The following is a 9,854-nucleotide window of genomic DNA, read 5'->3' as shown; positions in this document are numbered from 1 at the left end:
GACTCATTTATATCTCAGAATGTGGTCCATATTGGTAAATGGTCCATAAGCACTTAAAAAGGATGTGATTCTGTTGTCGAGTGGAATGTTCTATAAATGTCAATTAGGTCTTGTTAGTCAATAACATTGTTCTGGTCTTTTAAATCCTTACAGATTTTCTAGCTACTCCTTTTATCAAGTCCCAGAAGAAAAGAGTTGAAGACTCCAACTGTACTTGTGGACTGGTCTACTTCTCTTTGTTCTATTACTTTTTGCTTCGTGCATTTAGAAGGCCTACCATTAGGCACATAATCATTCAGGATTATTAGGTCGTCTTGATAAATGGACTCCTTTATCATTCTGAAATGATCAACTTTATTCTTTTTTTTTTAACTTTCTTCTTGATCATATTTTTTCTCGAAAATCTACTTTCTCTAAAAAAATTAAAAAGTAAAATAAAATCTACTTTCTCTATTATTAATATAGCCACCCCATCTTTATTTTGATTAGCATTCTCATGGTTTGTTTTTTCCCTTTTTTGGATTTTTAAGACTTTTTATTTTGAAGTAATTTTAGACCTACAGAAAAATTGCACAAATTGTCGTGTACCTTCTACCAACTTTCCCTAACACAAAACGTCTCTTTAGTCTCCTGGGGTTGTCTTCTGTTGGGGCGATGGCCATGCTCCATTGGGCTCCTCCTTCTCTGTATGGCAGCCTTCTCGTCAGGCAGTAGTTAGAGCAGTCATTCTTAGGTTGACCTCTTTTGTTTCCTCTCTTTCTAGGATCACTCTTGCCCCATGTCTTCTGTCTGAACCACTGTGTCATATATTTTGTTCATTTTTTAGTTATTTCAAGCTGCGGTGCAAATCTGGATCCCTTATGCAGTATTTTCTACCTTGTTTTTATTTTTTTTCATAATTTAGCATTCATCATATCTTGGGTACTCTTTACAAATACCCCTCTTTTAGCAGATATGTTTAGCAGATATGTCAGCGCCGCATGCATATCTGGGGGGAACTTTTGCCATTTTCCTGCATCTAAGCTTCTAGTGTGATTTCACTCCTGTGGTAGCCAGTATCTGGGACTCGGGCTGCTGTGGCCACTTTGCTGTTTGCACAGAGGATGGGGAAATATCTGGGATTTTATACCCCTAAACCAAACCCTTAGTTAATGAATCCATGGAGCAGAAATACAGATATGCCAGCTCTCTTGCTCCTTATGGGATCAACTCTGAGGTATGATCTACACTTTTTCCAGAGCTCTTCTGAGTGAGCAAAAGTTACTTTGGGACCTCTCATTTGCCATCCCTTCCTGCTATCCTGATTTTTCATGGGAATTCTTCCTAATAACCTTCCTAATAACCTAAAAACCTTACATGAAAGTTTTATTCGGGGTCCTTTTCTGAGGATTCTAAGCTAAACAGCTGGTTTTAATGTCTAATATTTCTATTAGAGAATCTGGACCCAATTCCAACATGGGGTTGTGTTTCTCTCACCCACAACGCCAAAGAATTCTTTCACACCAGCAGGCAGTTGGAGAATTCAACTCAAGTCTGATCCTATCTACCTGGAGAGAGCATCAGATTCCACAGGTTGAAGGGCTCAGCTCTACAAGACTGCACCCCCACTCCTAACCCCTTCGGACACTTGTCTCAAGCCCCAGGCTGTTACTTACGCTTCTGACCAACCTATTACAAATTGGAGGTTCCAACAACCTCCCCTTTAAATTGGATGACTTTGCTAGAGCAGCTCACAGAACTCAGGAAAACACCTGTTTACCAGTTTATTAAGGGATATGATAAAAGATACAAATCAACAGCTAAAGGAAGAGATCCATAGGGCAGGGAGCTTCCATGCCCATTCTAGGCACGTCACTCTCCACAGAGCTTCACCTGTTCACCAACCAGGAAGATCTCTGAAATAAAGGACCAAAAAGCTGCGTTCTTACGTTTTTCCTGGCAGCTTCCTTTACAAAGTCATAATCGCCTAAGTCATTGCTCATAGCCTGATTTAATCTCCAGCCCCTCTCCCTGACACTGGGGGATGGGACTGAGTTTCAGTCCTTTATTCACATGTTTGGTCCTCCTGGCACCTAGTCCTTGACCTTGACCTTGGGTGGGGTCCAAAAGTCACCTTCATTCTTAACAAGACATCTATTTCACCTTTATGGCTCTGAAGCATTTTCAGGGAATGTGGATGGAGACCAAATATATCTGAGAAATGTATTTTGGTCATCTGAATGATCAAATGTATATTTCTTATAAATTATTATATCACAATATTCTATTCTTTATATATCATTTATACTATAGTTTATTTAACTATTTCCCAATAGTTCAGCATTTAGGTTGTTTCTACTTTTTTTTTTATAATAACAGATTTTGTGATAATTATCTGTTTTGTTGTTGTTTTAAGCTTATTTATTTAAGTAATCTCTATATCCAACATGGGGCTTAAACCCACAACCCTGAGGTCCGAGTTGCATGATCTACCATCTGAGCCAGCCAGGCACTCCTTGTGATAATTATCTTTGCATGTAAAAATGTATTCTTGAGTTCTAGACTACTTTCTATGGTTAGATTCCTAGAAGACAGATTATTGAAAAAAAGGTATGAATATTTTATGGTCCTTGATCTGAATCGCCGTTTTGCCTTCCAGAAAATGTATCAATTCACAGCTTCCTTTGCAGCATATTTTTGTTTGAAATATTTTTGATCACATGAAGCCAATCTTAAACTTTAAAAAAAAAATCTTGCTTTTTGTTTTTTTAGTTATGAGATTATTAGTATTGTTTTCATTTCTTTGATTACTGAGATTGAATACTTTCTCACATATTTACTGTCTGTTTACCTGTTTACGAACTGTTTATGGACTATTATATGCTTATGAACTTTGCAATTTTTTAATTATCTTAGTGTTTTAACAATGTGTATACAATTATATGAAGTTGAATCTATGTAATTTATGCAATCTATTCAATCTATGCAAATAATATTCTGTAAATGTCTGCTTTTTAACCTTTTTAGTATTGTTTGAGATGCAACAATTTTGAATTTCAAGTAATCCAATGTATTTAATTATTTTCATTTCTGATTTCTTGTAACACTTCCCTACTTAGAAATTGCACTACTTTTAAAATCAGATAAATTTTATTCTATATTTTTCCCCAGAATTTTTTCTTTTCTATCTCTTTCATTTATCTTGTAAATTCCCTTGTTATTTCTTTTGATTTTCACCAGAGAATAGAAATAGATTCCATTGTATGCTAAGTTTATTCGCTCACTCCATTAAAATGTGTTCAGTGTTTACTAGATACTAGGCGTAGTGCTGTACACTGTTGGCACGGGCTGATGTTGAGAGGGACACTGAAGTCACATCTGAGGTTGATACAGGCTGGCTAGGTCCGAGGACCTACAGGGGTCCCACTGGACAAGCCAAGAGGATCCTTGACTTCAGGTGCAGGACAGAAATCAAATGTGGGCTGAGAGGAAGTGAGAACAGAGTTTATCATAGATTCAGAGAGAGAGAGTATAGATACAGACAGAGCATCTGGGAACCTCAGAAAGGAAGAAAGAGTGAATTTTGACTTTGTGTGGGGCGTGGGGTTTTTATTGAGAATTGTGGTCCAGTGTAGTGTCTTCTCAGGATCCAGGAACAAAGCCAAGTGTTTAGGTGCTCTTCATAATAGTCACTTATGCCCCGGAGCCAAGGGTCCTGATGAGTCAGCGGTCTTAGAAAACTTTCATGAAGACCCCACCTAGTCACAACTTAGGTGTTATTGATTGTGCTGGAAGACTCCAAAAAATCATTACCTTCTTGACCTTTAAAAAGAGGACATACACTATCTGTTTTATAAGGCTTATATAAGGTGGGGGTGTAGGTCCCAGCAAGAATAGAAGCAGGAAAAGGAGCAAAAAACCAGTTTTTCATGGTTTTGCTTTTACTTTAGTTTCTCTGTCCCAAAGTCACGCAGTGACAGCTGACTTAATTCATTACTGATGGTGGAAGAGAGAGAGAGGGAAGACGTGGAAAATGGTCTCTCAGGGCTGGGTATTTTACTCTCCTTTTTCATGGTGTGATATCAACTCACTCCTATGGAAAAACAGATCTTATGATCAGGGATATGTTCAACAATGTTAAAACCAGCAAATGAGCGGAAAGCATCATTATCCTGAAGAGAATAGATTTTCATGAGTTATTGAAAATATCCACCTTTTTTTCCCTTTCCATCTAATTCCTTAAAAGTAGTAATATATAACAAATTATTTTTGTAAGTAATTTAACAGGATTACAGTAATATTATTTATACAATTTCACATTCTCCTGTTTGCACTTAATGTTATGAAACATTTGTAAATGTCATAAACTGCTTAGTAAACATATATAACAGTTGTACATAAAAGGTTTTAAATGGACCAATTATTGTTATTCAAAGCAGAGTTTGTTTTTCTTCTTAAATACATACTGTTTAACAGATTCTCTATTTGGGATATTATCATACGATTGTGCCCATTTTGGGGGGACATTCACATTTAATCAGAGTAAATTAACACAAGTACATACCACCTGAGGCCCTCAAACAAATTTCTTTTTCAATTAGCCAGGCAATCTTTTCAATTTTCTTCCTCTTAGTGACTCTGAAGACCATTCATTCCATAATTTATTGAGCCTCTAAAATGAAAAATGAACTATAATAGGGCATTGCCTTAAGAAATAACGTTCCATACATTCCAATATATTTAATGTGGCATTTCAAATCTTTGACCTATCCCTCTCTACTAGCTCCTTGAAAAAATTCTTGTGTGTACTAACCCCAAAACAAAAGGCCCCATAGCAAACTTTCTCTCAACCGCATTGTTTCCTCAAGCTCCACCCAATCTATCTTCCTTTGTGGGCAAACCATCAAAAGCAGAGTGCACCCTACCACTCCTCTTCCCTTATTTATCTGTCACCCATTTATCCCCAACCCACTGTCATCTTCTACCCCAACCCACCCCACAACAGTTCCATCCTCCTTGTAGGTGTCATCTCAACATCCTCTTGGTAGTTCTACCAACAATGCTCAAAGTTCTCTTCTTAACACCACTGGTGGCCCTATTATCTCTCACATACCTTTTCTTGATCACCAATTCCTCCTTTTACCTCACTAGTCACCTCAATGTATGGGAGAAGCCCTAGACTCCACTTCGCCAACTCACTGGATGATGGAAGGCTTTCCACTCTGTTAGTTGGTCTCTCCCCTGTGCACTTCTGGGCTGAAGACTCCTGGCACATCCCTTAATCTCTGCTTGGCTTGTCTGTCTACTGAACAGAATGCCTCCTACAGACTAGTGGTTTGTTCTAAAAGCTGTTTATGCAATTCCACTTGCTATTTTAATTATGTAATTTAATCAACTGTTACGTAAACTAATGAAATATGAGAGTGAAAAAATAAAAGAGTTGTTTCTATGAAAATTAAGATGAGTGATTTGGAAAAGCTCCATGGTGGCTGGTATCTGAAAGAAAAATTGCAGTCAGGTTAGATGAAAAACAAAACCAAGATAAAACCGCCTTCAAATCTAGACATATTTACATTGAATGACCTTACCAAACAAACATCCTGAAGGTCTTGCCCCACTCAGTGAAGCCGAAACTGGAATCTGAACGATGTTGTTTGGCTTAAGAGACTAAGCAGAGCTCCAACCAACAACAGGCCCGCACACAGAGCAAAGGCCTTGTCCTTCATCAAAAGAGAATAAAAATGAAGTAACGTTTATATGTTTTAAGGAGTCTGGGCATCGCTTTCCTTTTTCCCAGCTTGAGCTCACTCTACTGATTAACCTATCCCATTGTCTTGTCCAACAGGCCTCCTTCTCTAGAACTATCATGATTACATCATGACGTCTCTTGCTCTCTTGCTCTGATCTCTCCTTGGGTTATTTAATTTCCAACCAGAACTTCAATTTAGCCATTTCTTAAAAAAATATTTAATTAATTAATTTAGTTGAGAGAGTGAGAGAGAGAGAGAGCAAGAACAGGGGGAGAAGCAGACACCCCGCTGAGTGGGGAACCCAATAGGTGCTTGATCCCAGGACCCTGGGATCATGACCTGAGCCGAAGGCAGATGCTTTACCGACTGAGCCACCCAGGTGCCCCTGATTTACCCTTTAAATCAACAAGGGCCATACTCGTAAACTGTTCACAGAAAGGGTCTATGGTTCACTCAGCATTATATCCTCCACCCCCCACTTCCCTCCCCGCATTGTGCCTTGCACAGAATAACTACTTAAGAGAATTGTTGAGATAAAGCATAATGAAAACATTAGTCTGTAAATTATAACCCAAGAATTAGAAATCTGGCTTGAATAAGTGGATTACAAGGAAAGACCTTTGTTTTAAGGTCATAATTCATTCCTTCTCGACTATGAAAGAAGCTCAGTTAATAATTGTGATTGGAAAATTATCATTTTAAACTGGGTAGCTGATGTCTTTTGTTTTTGTTTTTAATCAACTGTAGTTTTTCCACAAGTGTACAAATTTAGGTTGACAAGTATCACTACAACGTTCAATTTTATCTAAATTGAAGTCTAAAGTTTATCTTCTTTTTTTGAAATGATGGGTTTATTCTCTCTGAAGCTAGGCAGCACAGATATGATCATCCCTCCCATTTTACAGATGAGAGAATTAAGGTCCTAACAGTGACTGACCTTATATCTCTGACTTCAGAGATAGTTTGTAACTTACGTGGGATTTGTAACCTGGCAGTAGGCATCTTGTGTCACCTTTTGTTCCTGAGCCCCTTTACAACTAGGCAGGAGAATCAGGAAGTAAGTAGCAAAAAGTGAAACTCTTTAACCCATAATTATGACTCATCTGCCCACCAGCCTGTCTAGGATTATGCCATTAGAGCTCAGTCCTTTGGTTTAATGTATTTTCTCACAAAATTCTTGAGAGCAATAAGGTAATCCATCCTTTAATATTGTCCTACTTGCTTTCCTTTGAGTGATTATATGAAGAACAGGAATAGGTGTTTTGAGGAAAATTATTTTAGATTCGTCCTCTGTCTTCAAGAAGGGAAGGACAATGTATGCGGGTGGGTGGTAGGGAGTGGAGGACACAGTAGTAGACAAAGATCCTGGGAAATGGGACGCCTAGTTGGCTCAGTGGTTGAGTACCTGCCTTTGGTTCTGGGAGTGATCCTGGAGTCCCGGGATCAAGTCCCATATCGGGCTCCCTATAGGGAGCTTGCGTCTCTCTCTGCCTGTCTCTGCCTCTCTCTCTGTGTCTCTCATGAATAAATAAATAAAATCTTAAAAAAAAAAAAAAAAAAAGATCCTGGGAAACAATAGGGGATTACTAGGATGTTGGGTGCCAGGATGTGAAGAGTTGCACTACAGAACAGAATGAGAAGGAGCAGAGTGAGGAAAGATAACGTGTTTTTATTTCACAATTTTAACGTGAGCTGAACTTAATGCTGAGGTAACTTGACTCTCATAATCTTCTTTTTTTTTTAAGTTTGCTCTTCTTAATTTTTAAGTAAAACCATTGATTGTCCTTTTGTTTTGACTCAAAATATTCCTGAAACTAGAGCATAACACATATTTATGGAGCAGAATAGGATTTCCCTTCGGAAAAGTTCTGGAATTGAATGTTGAATTTCTGACCCAGAATTTAGCATTAGATACATCATAAATATGATCAGCCATGTCTCATGACAACTAAGAAATTACTACACGTACCTACCACATAACGCTAAATTTTAAAACCAATTCTATAAAATGGTCATGGATAAACCAAGCATGTCTTTTATGCAAAGGAATCCAACAACCTATACATTTGTGCGGGGCGGGGGGGCATTAAAAATGTAATGTTTCATTTGGCTATTGATCTTCCCACAGTCTGTCTGTCTGAAGTCTGAGTTGCCAAAGACAGTGAACTGGTGAAAAGTGGCCTGAAAGAGCCAATGGAAGATGTGGGAAATCCACTTCACTTGAGTCTCACATACAGTCTTTTTCCATTTATTCTAACATTCTGGGGAACTCTTTTCTAAAAGTGACATGTAGCAATGATAAGTATTAAGCAACACACGTAAATAATTTCTTGTGCCACCACCTTAGAATTTGGAAGTTTATGGTATGCAAAGTTGTGCTACTTAAGAAGGACGTTAAAGACCCTTGAAATGGTAGGTAGTTCTTGTTCAGCTACACACCTGCACATTTAGGGCCTCCTAAGTAATTTTCATAACTCTGTTAATCTGCTACCAATTACTACCAGGTCATTAGCAACATTTTGTGGAAAAGGAGTTTCAAAACATCTCTCACAGAGTCCTCAAAAAAGCAGAAAACCTTGAATGTAGCTCCCTTTATCTCTCAAAACAGAGTGGCCCTAAAGTGGCAAGCAGGAAGCCTGTGTGTTAATTAGGTGTAGCAAATGGTAAAGTGGTAAAGAGACAGAGATGGGGAGCATAGATTCCTACAGAGGAAAAAGGATAGTTGATTCCAGAAATATTTATTTATTTATTTATTTATTTATTTATTTATTTATTTATTTTGTTTTTTAAATTTTTATTTATTTATGATAGTCACACAGGGAGAGAGAGAGAGAAAGGCAGAGACACAGGCAGAGGGAGAAGCAGGCTCCATGCACCGGGAGCCCGACGTGGGATTCGATCCCGGATCTCCAGGATCACGCCCTGGGCCAAAGACAGGCGCCAAACCGCTGTGCCACCCAGGGATCCCTGATTCCAGAAATATTTACATGAAAAGGCCAAAGCTGTGCTTTATTAATACTGAAACGCCATTTACAATTTTATTTTTTTATCGAGATATAATTGACATATAACACTGGATTAGTTTTTTTTTCATGGATTAGTTTAAGTGTATGACATTATGATTCAAAATAAATACTTACTGCAAAATGATCCCACAATAATTCTAGGTAACATCCATTACCACACAGGTTTAATAAAAGATTTTATTATTATTATTTTATTATTTATTATTTTATTTTTAAGATTTTATTTATTCACGAGAGACAGAGAGAGAGAAGCAGAGACAGAGGCAGAGGGAGAAGCAGGCTCCCTGCAGGGAGCCTGACGTGGGACTCGATCCCAGGACCCGGGGATCATGACCTATGCCAAAGGGAGACCTCAACCACTGAGCCACCCAGACGTCCCCATTACTACAGTTATAAAGTTTTTCAAAAAATTATTTAATGTTCATCACCTTTTCTTAGATGTTGATATCTCTTGCAAACTATTGAATTCAATTTATAGTAAAGAGATTTAACTGAAAAATTCCACTCACAACGGAAACTACTTAACTCTAGGAGGGATCATCTATTTTCACAAATTATATACAGGCTGTATCCCCCGACTATATTTTTCTCGCCTTCCCCTATTTTGAAAATGAACACATTTTATTAAAATGACAAATTTAATAAAACTGGAAAGAATGCTAAGGTTCCCAAATGTTACCTTAGTCCTTCTCAAATGTTAGACTTTGAATCTTTAAGTTAATTTCTCCCTGCCCCAGAAATAAAACATTAAACTGGTGAAATACCTCAGGATATATTATTCTTAAATTACATATATATATATTGCTAAATATATGACATATGGAAATATAATTATATAATACTATTTTAAAAATGATAAATAAAAATAAAATAGAACTAACAATGGACCTCGCAAGACCAGTAGAAATAGCTCATCTATTACAAGTTCTACCCAAAGGCAATGTTATGTAAATTCAATTTATAGGCCCTGGATAGCTTCCCCAATGTTGGCCTCTCAAAAGCTTTATACTGATATTTTTAAGAAACTAGCAGCATACTTCACCTTGGAAAGTAATTTTATAAAGACACTGCCATTAGTGATTTTATGTACTTCTACTTA

The 9,854-nt window shown here is 37.5% G+C and overlaps 1 long non-coding RNA gene across 1 annotated transcript; it reads right to left on the bottom strand.

Annotated features, from left to right (window-relative positions):
* Positions 1-3,233: 3,233 nt before the first annotated feature.
* On the bottom strand, positions 3,234-7,130 carry LOC112645924 (uncharacterized). The gene is made up of 4 exons (XR_004812093.1): positions 5,568-7,130; positions 5,093-5,475; positions 4,544-4,651; positions 3,234-4,072 (listed from the first exon to the last, which is right to left on the bottom strand). It is a non-coding gene; the product is annotated as an uncharacterized LOC112645924 (long non-coding RNA).
* Positions 7,131-9,854: the final 2,724 nt, after the last annotated feature.

This window comes from Canis lupus, chromosome 34 (genome assembly GCF_003254725.2).
Source record: "Canis lupus dingo isolate Sandy chromosome 34, ASM325472v2, whole genome shotgun sequence".
In the NCBI taxonomy this organism is placed as follows: Eukaryota; Metazoa; Chordata; class Mammalia; order Carnivora; family Canidae; genus Canis; species Canis lupus.
Note: the sequence above shows the minus strand (reverse complement) of the source record. Positions and strands in the feature narration are given on the sequence as shown.